Here is a 10,845-nt window from a genome sequence, read left to right on the forward strand (position 1 = left end):
GCATATGGCCCTGAGGTTCACTCAGCCTACACCAAAAATGAGTACCAGGTTAATTCCTGGGGGCAAAGGTGGCCAGGCGTAGAGCTAACCACTCTAGCCCATCACGTGCCGAGGTTAGCAATGGTGGAAGCCTTTACCTTCCACTCCTCAAAGGGCTTTCATGGCCTGTACGGAGGTGACTTTGCTTTTTTGATCCTAGACTCTATGCTGTAGTTATATCTTCGAAATATCTAATCATTAAATTCACATCCAAGCAGCAGTTATGGGATATGCAGTATATTAATACACTATCCTCCTCATATTACTGCTTTGATAAAAAGCTTATGTGAAAACAGCGCCGCTCAAGTCAAACTGAGGGGCTGTCTGGCCGAGGCGGTAAAGGCGTGCTCGGTTCGCCCGGAAGGACGTGGGTTCGTATCCCCGTCAGGAAGTCGTAAAATGTAAGAAATGAGATTTCCACTTCCGGAGGTGCATATGGCCCTGAGGTTCATTCAGCCTACACCAAAAATGAGTACCAGGTTAATTCCTGGGGGCAAAGGCGGCCGGACGTAAAGCTAACCACTCTACCCCATCAAGTGCCGAGGTTACGGATAGGGGAAGCCTTTACCTTCCACCTCTCCCAGGGCCTTCATGGCCTGTGCGGAGAAGATTTTGCTTTGCTTTGCTTCAAGTCAAGCTGGACTGTAGCTTATCACAGGCCTTCAGATTGTCAAAAGGAGTGATACAAGTTTGCATTCTGCCCCCCCCCCCTCTTTTTTTTTTCAACACATACGGGGAATACATTATGCGAAGCGCTCTGGACAGCTCGCAAGATGGGAGTGTCATTTGGAGGAAGGTTGTTACAGAATCTGAGTTTTGCTGATGATACTATTCTGTTTGCAAGCAGTGATGAACTTGCTGAATTGTTACAGCGGGTAGAAAATGAAAGTCTTCAGCTTGGACTGGAAGAGAATCGCAACAGAACTAAGGTGATGGTTGTTGTTGGCGGAAATAAGGTCCAATTTGGTGGTCGTCTTGTAGGCCTAGATGTAGTTAATGAATTTGTTTATCTTGGCTCCTTGCTGAGCAACATTGGCAGCTGCGAGAAAAAGATCAGCAGAAGAAAAGTTACTGTAGATAAGCTCTGAACGATCAGGATGACCGAGTTTGTGTCTTAGTATTTTCAGTCTTATTCTATGTCTGCGAATCATGGACAGTGAAGGACAAGGACAAAACACGCATCGACTCATTTGAAATGTGGTGCTGGCGGAGGATGCTACAAATACCTTGGTCGGAGAAAAGATATAACTCCTCCATAATCGAGGAGCTAGGTATTTCAAACCGACTTTCCACTCCTGTTAGACGGAGAACCCTGCAGTTCTTTGGACATGTATTAAGGAGAGAAAATAAACTTGTAAAACTAAAGGAGAAGTAAACTGTATCGGGCTGCGTGGAGGAGCTCCCAGAAGATGGATAGACCAGATCAAAGACTCAACTCACGTACCTCTTCGGGTGACAGTCACGAAAGCTGAAGATCGTAGGCAATGGCGACTGCTGTGGACACCGTCAAATAGTAAAGTAAGGATGAGATCACGTTACTCAGGCATGAGTTTTAATAAATAATATTAATAGAATGAAAATAACATAGGTTCCGGTATTTTATGTAACATTATTTAATCGACTTCATTGCATACCAATGTAATAACGTCGCTTCTACAAATCTCTTTATAATTGCCGCCATATTTGATCTATTCAGTGTCTTGTAGAGTCTATTTCTATCTGATGACACGAACCTACGTGAACTCGGAGTTTGGTGGTGTAAGTAAGGTAGAGGAGGGGGTTACAACTGCTGTGCTAGTGGGAGCGAAATGAAGCTAAACTAACGCAGTTCGCAGGAGCCTATGTGAACACTTCCGTAGCATTTAGCGAAGTGAACGTTTCTCACCTCTCACTCACATGTACTCGTCCGCATAAGAAACTCATTTAGTGCGCAACTCATGTTTAGTGTCATCGGATAATACTCGAGCTCTAATAACTACGCATTAGGTTACAAATCGCAAAGAACTGCGAATCACCTTCGATGATTTCCAGACAGTTGCCTACCAGCTGCGATAATCTCATTTAGATATTTCAGGGATAGTCGATCGTGATTGATTGAAAGTGACACGAACTGTAAATTGGATTGTTCAGTATTCAGTGCGTGGCGGATGAGGTAAATAGTCTTTAATATGTTGTGTTATAAAACAACTAACTAAAAAAAAATTAACCAAACCCCATGGTGAACCAGCCCCGAGGGACTATGGCGTACCAAGCGACTGCTGCTCAGCCCGAAGACCAGTAGAATAATTATGAGCTGTCATGTGGTCAGCACGACGAATCGTCTCGGCCGTTATTCTTGGCTCTCTAGACCGGGGTCGCTGTCTCACCCTCAGATAACTTCTCAATTGTAATCCTGCAGGCTGAGTGGACATCGAACCAGATCCAGGTAAAAATCCCTGACCTGGCCGGGAATCTAACTCGATAAAACAGCTAACTGCATGTATTCATTATAAATGAATACCCTCTCCCCTGTCGGGGGTTATCCGTGACTGGGAGAAAAGAGTACAGTATTCTATTCATACATTCACTCATTCATTCATTCATGTATTCATTCACTCATTATTACGTTATGACAAATGCTTGAATAACTTTGGTGGTTAGATAAGAAAATACAGGAATAATGCCTAAACAAATCAGCGATCTTTATCTTGCCCTGTCTTCACTTGTTCATTTATAACACATCAGGAAGACGTACTCTGGTACATTCCTTAATGCACTCCGAATGCCGTCGGAATGTGCAACAGGTGTGCTTGCATCAGCGAGTTCTCGCAACTCATCTCATTACCTTGACACTGCGTGAGTTATGGCATTTTACATTATCACGTGCTGCATCTTCTTCTGTGTGCTTTGTAATTAAATTTTCCATGTTGTGTTACCTGTGTTGGCGTGTTCAGTTCTTCTCCACATGAGAACAATACGTCATTTTGACACAAACTAAGAGCTACACTAAAGTGGGATTACTTTGATGGACTTTAAGGACATTTTTAAATAACTAAATTGCATATTATTCATACAACTTGTTCAAGTACCTTGGTGAGACGATACAGGAGAATGGACTAGAAAAAGCTGCAGTGGAAGATCGGATCTCAGAAATGGAGAGAGCATTCGGCTTGAAAAAAAAAAATACAATAAGAAGTGTTTATCCTGGAATTCCAAATTAAAACATTACAACACAGTGGTCAAAACAGAATGCCTGGATGCCAGTCAATGCCTGTCCATGAACTACAAGCTGGAGAAGCTAGAGGTCCTGGAAAGTAGAATCCTCAGAAAAATTATGAGAGCTGTCCAAACTGAAAGCGGATGGAAACTTCGGAGCAACAGAGAAGATTACCGGAAGGTGGAAAGAATCTCAGAGACCATGAAGAAAAGGAGGCTGGCGTTTCTTGCCATCGCTACAGAATAAAAGCAAACAGACTTACCAAACAGATATTTCATTGCTTCTGGAGAAAAAAGACCACTACAGTATGGATTAAGGAAACGAAGAAGGATATGGGAAGGTTAAGCATCTTGGAAGACCAGCTGTTAGAAAAGAATACGTTTAGGAACACACTGAAGAATTTGGAAGGTGTTCAAGCCGCAGGAAGAACTAAGAAGACCGAAAGAGCCTGGGGAGATGAACAACGGAAGCAGGTCAGCGAACGCATGAAGGAGTATTGGACACAGAGAAAACTCCGCTCGAAGATAAAGAAATGAAGTTGTAGCGTGATCCTTAGTGGTCCATTCGCTTATAAAAATATAAAAATACAACTTGCCCCATGACGACGCTGCCACAAGGACAAAGTATATCGATTACAAAATATTATGTCTCCATTCGTGAATTTGTTAAAATATGTCAGACAGAAAAGATAGCGAAGAACACAAGGTACAGAAATCTATTAGGAAATATAAGCTCATCGGACAAAAAATTAATCACCCCTGGAGAAATCATTACAAGTATCATTTAATATCGTGTAACTCCGCCTCAGGACTTGATAACCGCCTGGACTGGGTTAGGAGGTGAGTCCACAAGGTTGTGTACGTACTTCACATCCAGGTTAAGCCACCCGCTGAGGATTTGATCGAGCAATTCCACCAAATTGCGGGGATGTTGATGTCTGCGTTTTACCCGCTGTTCCAGTATGTTCCGCAGAATTTCAATGGGGTTCAAGTCAGGTGATTTTTCTGGCCAGTCGAGATGTAATAGGGTGGGAGAGTGTTCATAAAACCAGTCACATCCAGAGTGTAACAAAAATGCATGCCACAAATTGCAGGGCACATTCCTCGTACTTGGACGAAGAAATTATATTATATGAACATGGGTCCGGAAACGCGTTGTTTCCATGTTACACCTCATTTTCTCCAACTCATTAATCGTGGGAAACATGCACTCTTTGTTGCGTCTGGTAACAGTGTCATTATCATAGGTGCACTGCCCGTGTTTTGTTTTGTTTTACATGTCCCTGTTGCCTTGCGACTTACGTCATTGCTTGTCTACAGGTAACATCAACTGTTCCAGTGATCAGTACGACCTTGGCAAGGTCACGGAGGGCATATTGAACACCTCCTGCGAGAAAGAGTTGCATGTGCTATGCTGGTACGTTCTGTTCTTGTGTGTTTCCCATGATTAATGAGTTGGAGACAATGAAGAGCAACATGGAAACAAAGCGTTTCCGGACCCATGTTCATATAACATAATTTCTTCATCTATCTATATATATATAATAAGAGTTTTGTCTGTACATTGCTCAGAATTTAAAAAGGATGTTATTTCTGTATCAGTCGTGTCCACAGTAACAAGGAAATGCACTTTTTAATTTTCCGTAACTTTTGTCTGTCTGTCTGTCTGTCTGTCTGTTTATCTGTATATATGTATGTACACGCATCACGAGAAAACGGCTGAAGAGAATTTAATGAAAATCGGTATGCAAAGTCGGGGAATAAGTCGCTACAATCTAGGCTATAAATAATTTTATTCACACTGAGTGAAATGGTATTTTAGAGGAAGGCCTAAAATTTAATTCTCAAATATTTGTGTTATTAGTGTTCCTATCGACAAATACTACATCACTAAAGTTATATAGTATTAAATTTTCGATCATTTATGTCTTATACATTTTTACCGCACCGGCTATGATAACAGAGATATTCATTAATTTGGATTTTTGTTGCTAAGTTCTTATCAGCGCCGAGTCCCGAGAAAATGGGTAAACAGAATTTAATGAAAATCGGTATGTAAAGTCGGAGAATAAGGAACTACTGTCTACGCTATAAATAATCTTATAAGATGCCCTAATATCACAGAGTCGGAAGAAAACTAAATGTGAAGGCCTACAATATAAAAAGCTCATAAAATTTATCAACAATAACATTATATTGACCATTGTTTGTTGTGATGTGCTTTGTGTCTTCTGTTGGCACTCACCTCTGATAGATAGGATTACTGCTACGTACCGAGTTTTTTTAAATTGCCTTACGTCGCACCGGCACAGATAGATCTTATGGCGAGGATGGGATAGGAAAGGGCTAGATGTGTGAAGGAAGCGGCCTTGGCCTTAATGAAGGCACAGCCAAAGCATTTGCCTGGTGTGAAAATGGGAAACCACGGAATACTATATTCAGGGCTACCGACAGTGGGGTTCGAATCCACTACTTCGCGGATGCAAGCTCACAGCTGTGCACCCCTAACCACACGGCCAACTCCCCCGGTCGTACCGAGTGCAACAGCCTGCCTGAATATTGGCGGGAAGTAGCTGGGAGTTAGATGACTTTAGCATGCATTCAAACTATTCAATCCCTACTCTGAGGCACTGATTGGAATGAGAAGTGTGCATGCATATTTAACGGAATAAAGGCAGAGGAGTGCTCACGGCTGCCTGCGGCCTGGTCATTCCAGCTCTGGAACTTTGGACTGTTAGATCGGCACCGTAGTAATGTTCGTTAAAAGTGAGAAAATGTGCGGTTCTTCATATGATCGGTATTTTATATTATAACATTGCTTTTAACCGCTACTTTACTACTGAGGTTTTTGTAATGACCTATGTTGACTTCAGTTAGGAAAACCACAGAGTCAGTCTTTCTGAAAATCCCGTAGCGAAGCACGGATACATCAGCTAGTCTGTGTATAAAGAATGTGTCCTGCAGTTGGTGTCGTACATTTTTGTTACACTCTGTATGCGTCCAGCTGTTGTCATCTTGAAAAATCGGGGTATCAATAACATACACATCATGCAGATGTTGACTGAAAGGCAACAGCTCATCATCCAGAATGTTTAAATAAACACGCTAGTGGTCACCTCGGTGAACGGGCCCAATACATGATACGAAAAACACCCCCAAAACATCACAGACCCACCTCCGGCTTGAACCTGACCTTGCGCGCATCCGGGATGAAATGCTTCATTTGGCCTTCGGAGCACTGGACGACGTGCATCATTGGAATACAGGCAAAAACGTGATTCGTCAGACCACATTACGTTCCGCCAGTCAGCTGCTGTCCACGTTCGATGAATTCTAGCCCATTGAAGACGTGCAGCTTTATGTGGCTGGGTGAGCAATGGTCTCTTGCGAGGTGACCGACTCCAAATGTTCATTGCATGCAGTTCTAGTCACAATGTTCTCTCGCTAACAGGTTGGGATGGGCCTTCATTCACTGACTGCAGCAATTCCTGTCGGGTTTGGAAGCGATATTGATTCACAAGTCGTGAGACGCGTCTCGGGTCCCTCTCAGTCAGGCTCTTTTTCCGACCTGAATTCTGACATCGTTTTTCGAGGCCACGTGTAGTTTACCACTGCTTGTAGACACGTTGAATAGTCCGCTGCAAACCACCAACAAATCCAACAACTTCACGAACCGTATGGCCATGGACACGGCCAAACACAAATGCCCCTTTTTGCCACTCTGTCACATACTTACATCTACCTATATTGACGTACACGCACGCACATTAATGGTGTCCCGACATAAACAATCAACACTGCCCCACTCCAGTACTGAAAAGAAGGGGAGAGAGTGAAGGGGTAGTGTTGAAAGCCAATCCAGTACCGAAAAGGAGGGGAAGAGAGTGAACAGGTAGTGCTGAATACACAATGTGTATATTCCGGCCTACATTTCGTTATACTGTAACATTGTAAGATGGCTCCTATCTTATCACAGGTGAATCGAGGCCGTATTGTCATGTGGGAGGCTCACATGGTCCCCCAAGCAATAGCTCGAGCAATATCGTGCAGTCTTAAGACAGTTTGGAGATGGGTAGAAATATGGCAATATTATTTTATTACATATTTATAATTATTATAATATTATTTTACTGTACGTTTATTTTATTTATATATTTTCGAGGAAGATGCGATACGTTCATATTTTTATAATATATTTCTATTAAAAAAGTGTTAATTTTATAATAATTACTTATGTTGAAATGTTGCCATAATAGCATTTTTGTTGTATATTTTAAAACACGAATTTGTAACGGTTATACATCAATATCTTATTTTAGCATATTAATTTTCAATGTATAGAATGTATCGTAATTCTATATCCAAGGTGGAAAATTATGATGATATAACTTCAGTAAAGTCCAGAACAAAGTTAGGAACCAGTAAAAGATATTTCAAATTGCGACTCGATATAACGCAGCCACAAAATATTCCTAACTATTAAAACATATTTTTCGGTTAAAAACCTCCTTTACTTCTTGATACTGTAATTATCAGAGTAGGTTACCTAATGCTGTACTACAATACATCCGCCAGTGTGCCCATTTCAATCACAACAAAGTCTTGCAGCATGCCGTATACATGCTCACGTAGAGCCATTGTGCGTGCGGTTGAGCACGGGACTTGTCGCTGCGCCATCTGTACAGACTGAACGATCTATCTGTGCGCCCGCACTAGTGCGATTAATTTTTTTGTCCGGTGAGCTTAGTATGATGTAAAGCTCGTCAAATACTATATAAATTATTGCGGAGTACGGTTATTGCATTGCAAAATCCAAATACTGTTAAACTTATATAATGGACTCATGAGCATTTAAGAAACACATTGCCGTATGCATTTGGTTTCTGCAACAATGTATTGATACATGGCATGTAATTCAGAAGTGGGGCAATGTTGCTTATAGAGTGGGGGTTGCTTTACTCCATTCTTAAATCAAATACAATTAAAGTGTAAATGAAAAGTGTTTTAGGTGTAAATAGCCATGAACATGTATTATTTTATGAAGTGGGGAGCAATTGCAGTTTTTTCCTTTTTAAAACCAAATTGTACATTTTTGAAGCCACTCTCCAAATTTTCCTTTACAATTGGTTCCATGATTTCGAGAAATATTTTCAATAATGCACTGAGCTGTTGATTAGGAAGAACAGCACCCTGAAGTTTTCCTTCCGCTCGGTTAGTACTTCTCGTCCGACAATTTTATTGGATGAAAGAACGCAACGCCCAGTGGTTGTATCAAGTGAATGTTGCTGAGTGGAGTAAATGCAAAATAAATACCCTCTTGTTGACATTATTGTAAGACTGAGACGTGTAAGTGTGTGGACAAGTTGTCAGCAGTAACAACTTTCTTCCCTTCTAGTTTGTTTTGTCTGTATTTTTGTCTCAAAACAATAATTAAAAAATGCATCAAACCACCCCGAAGTAGAGTGATAATATGCACAAACTTTTGGACCAAAAAGTGGACACCTTTAGACTGGCTGTCGCAAAGTTGTCGTACAATTAGTGAAGTTATCAGCAGGGTCAAATGTTCAGTGATGAAAAAGTAATAACAGAAATATTATTTATGGTTTTATAATCAGAATTAATGTGAAATTAAAATACTAGCAATTAATGTGTCTTGAATTACGTATCATGGCCGCTGCTGATAACTGTTCTTAGATAAGGAAAAGAGCGAAAACTTGTGTTTATACACAGCTGCTTCCAGTCCCTTGGCCAAGTGTACACATACCGAGCTCGATAGCAGCAGTCGCTTAAGTGCGGCCAGTATCCAGTACTCGGGAGATAGTGGGTTCGAACCTCGCTGTCGGCAGCCCTGAAGATGGTTTTCCGTGGTTTCCCATTTTCACACCAGGCAAATGCTGGGGCTGTACCTTAATTAAGGCCACGGTCGCTTCCTTGACAGTCCTAGTCCTTTCCTGACCCATCGTCGCCATAAGACCTATCTATCTGTGTCGATGCGACGTAAAGCCAATAGCCAAGTGCACGAACGCTGTTTAGTGTTATCAGCGTTTAATATTCTTCCTAAACTTGTTTAAATGAAGTTGCGGAGCATCATTCATTATTATTATTATTATTATTATTATTATTATTATTATTATTATTTAAATTCCTGATAATTGTCGGTTAAATTTAAACTCTCATGTTCGAGCGGTTACCAAACATAAACAGTAATTAGCAGTGAACGTAAAATGGCTGCCCAATTTGAAGATGAACTGCTGTGTCTGGAATATCTGCAACAGAATGGAAATGAGCGCAAAGGTATAATAGTGGAGAGAGGCTCGTAGTCATAGAAAATTTGTGAAAAGGTTTCGTTTATCTAAACAGTTTAATTTGTTCAGGAAATCATACAAAATAACCTACAATTTTCAAAGCAGAGAAATCATCCGGTTTATGCTATCAAACTACGATTTTATTCCACTTTTCATCTTTGTGTTTTATAGTGATTCCATGTGTCTTTATTTTAAATGACGTCTTTGTGTCTGATACATAATTTTGTTACAGTATCGGTTTCAGAATCGGAAAAATTAGACGACCGTATCTCTCTTGTTCTTCTATGTTGCTAATAAGTTCTATCAGCAATGAAAACATGAATAGTCGTCCGACTAACAAAGGAAACGCGAAATTACCGTAGCGCGTACTTATGTCGCAGTAGTCTAGAAGAGGTAAGATCAGGGATTTTACGAGCTGTATTTTAAGATGTTTTCGAAATATAGTAGAGTAGCGTTTGAGAGGAAATAATAGTGCATTTTTAATGAGTCAATTGTCTGCTTCTCCTTAGCTTTTTCTCTTGCAGTACCTCGCGGTCTCAAGAGAGGGCACTCTCAGTCAGACTGGGTTTTTTTTTTTTCTTACTTTCTTCTTACAATTGGCTTTACGTCGCACCGACACAGATAGGTCTTATGGTGACGATGGGGTAGGAGAAGCATAGGAGTAGGAAGGAATCGGCCGTGGCCTTAAGGTAAAGCCCCAGCATTTGCCTGGTGTGAAAATGGGAAAACACGGAAAACCATCTTCAGGGCTGCAGATAGTGGGGTTCGAACACACTATCTCTCGGATTCAAGCAGGTGGTTTCCCCTAACCGCACGGCCAACTCGCCGGGTAGTTACTTTCTAGGAGAGCTTCTAAAGCATTGTAGGACATATGTTCATAGCGACATTTTATTTATTGTTTTGATAGCAGGAATCAACCCCGACGTATATGACCAATGTTTAGTTGCATCATGTATACAGAGGGACCCAGTCAGTGTGTTACATGCGAATATTTATTTTCATATTCTAGTTAAGTACACAGTAACAGAAAAGAGTAATAAATGAAAAAGTAAATCAATAAATACCCAGGTGATTACTTCATTAAATGCTCGAAGTAGCCTCCAATAATATCGAAACACTTGGTGATTGTTTAACAACAAGAAGGGGCTGTTTTATTTTATATATCCCACAGAACGTAGTCCAAGTATCAGGTGAGCAAGGTGGCCATGGGAAAGGTACAGCACGTCCAATCCACCTATCAACACATTTTTCGTTTAACAGTTCACGTGTACGATGGTGCACCATCCTGCTGATACCATATTTCTCT

Source organism: Anabrus simplex, chromosome 11 (genome assembly GCF_040414725.1).
Source record: "Anabrus simplex isolate iqAnaSimp1 chromosome 11, ASM4041472v1, whole genome shotgun sequence".
NCBI lineage: Eukaryota > Metazoa > Arthropoda > Insecta > Orthoptera > Tettigoniidae > Anabrus > Anabrus simplex.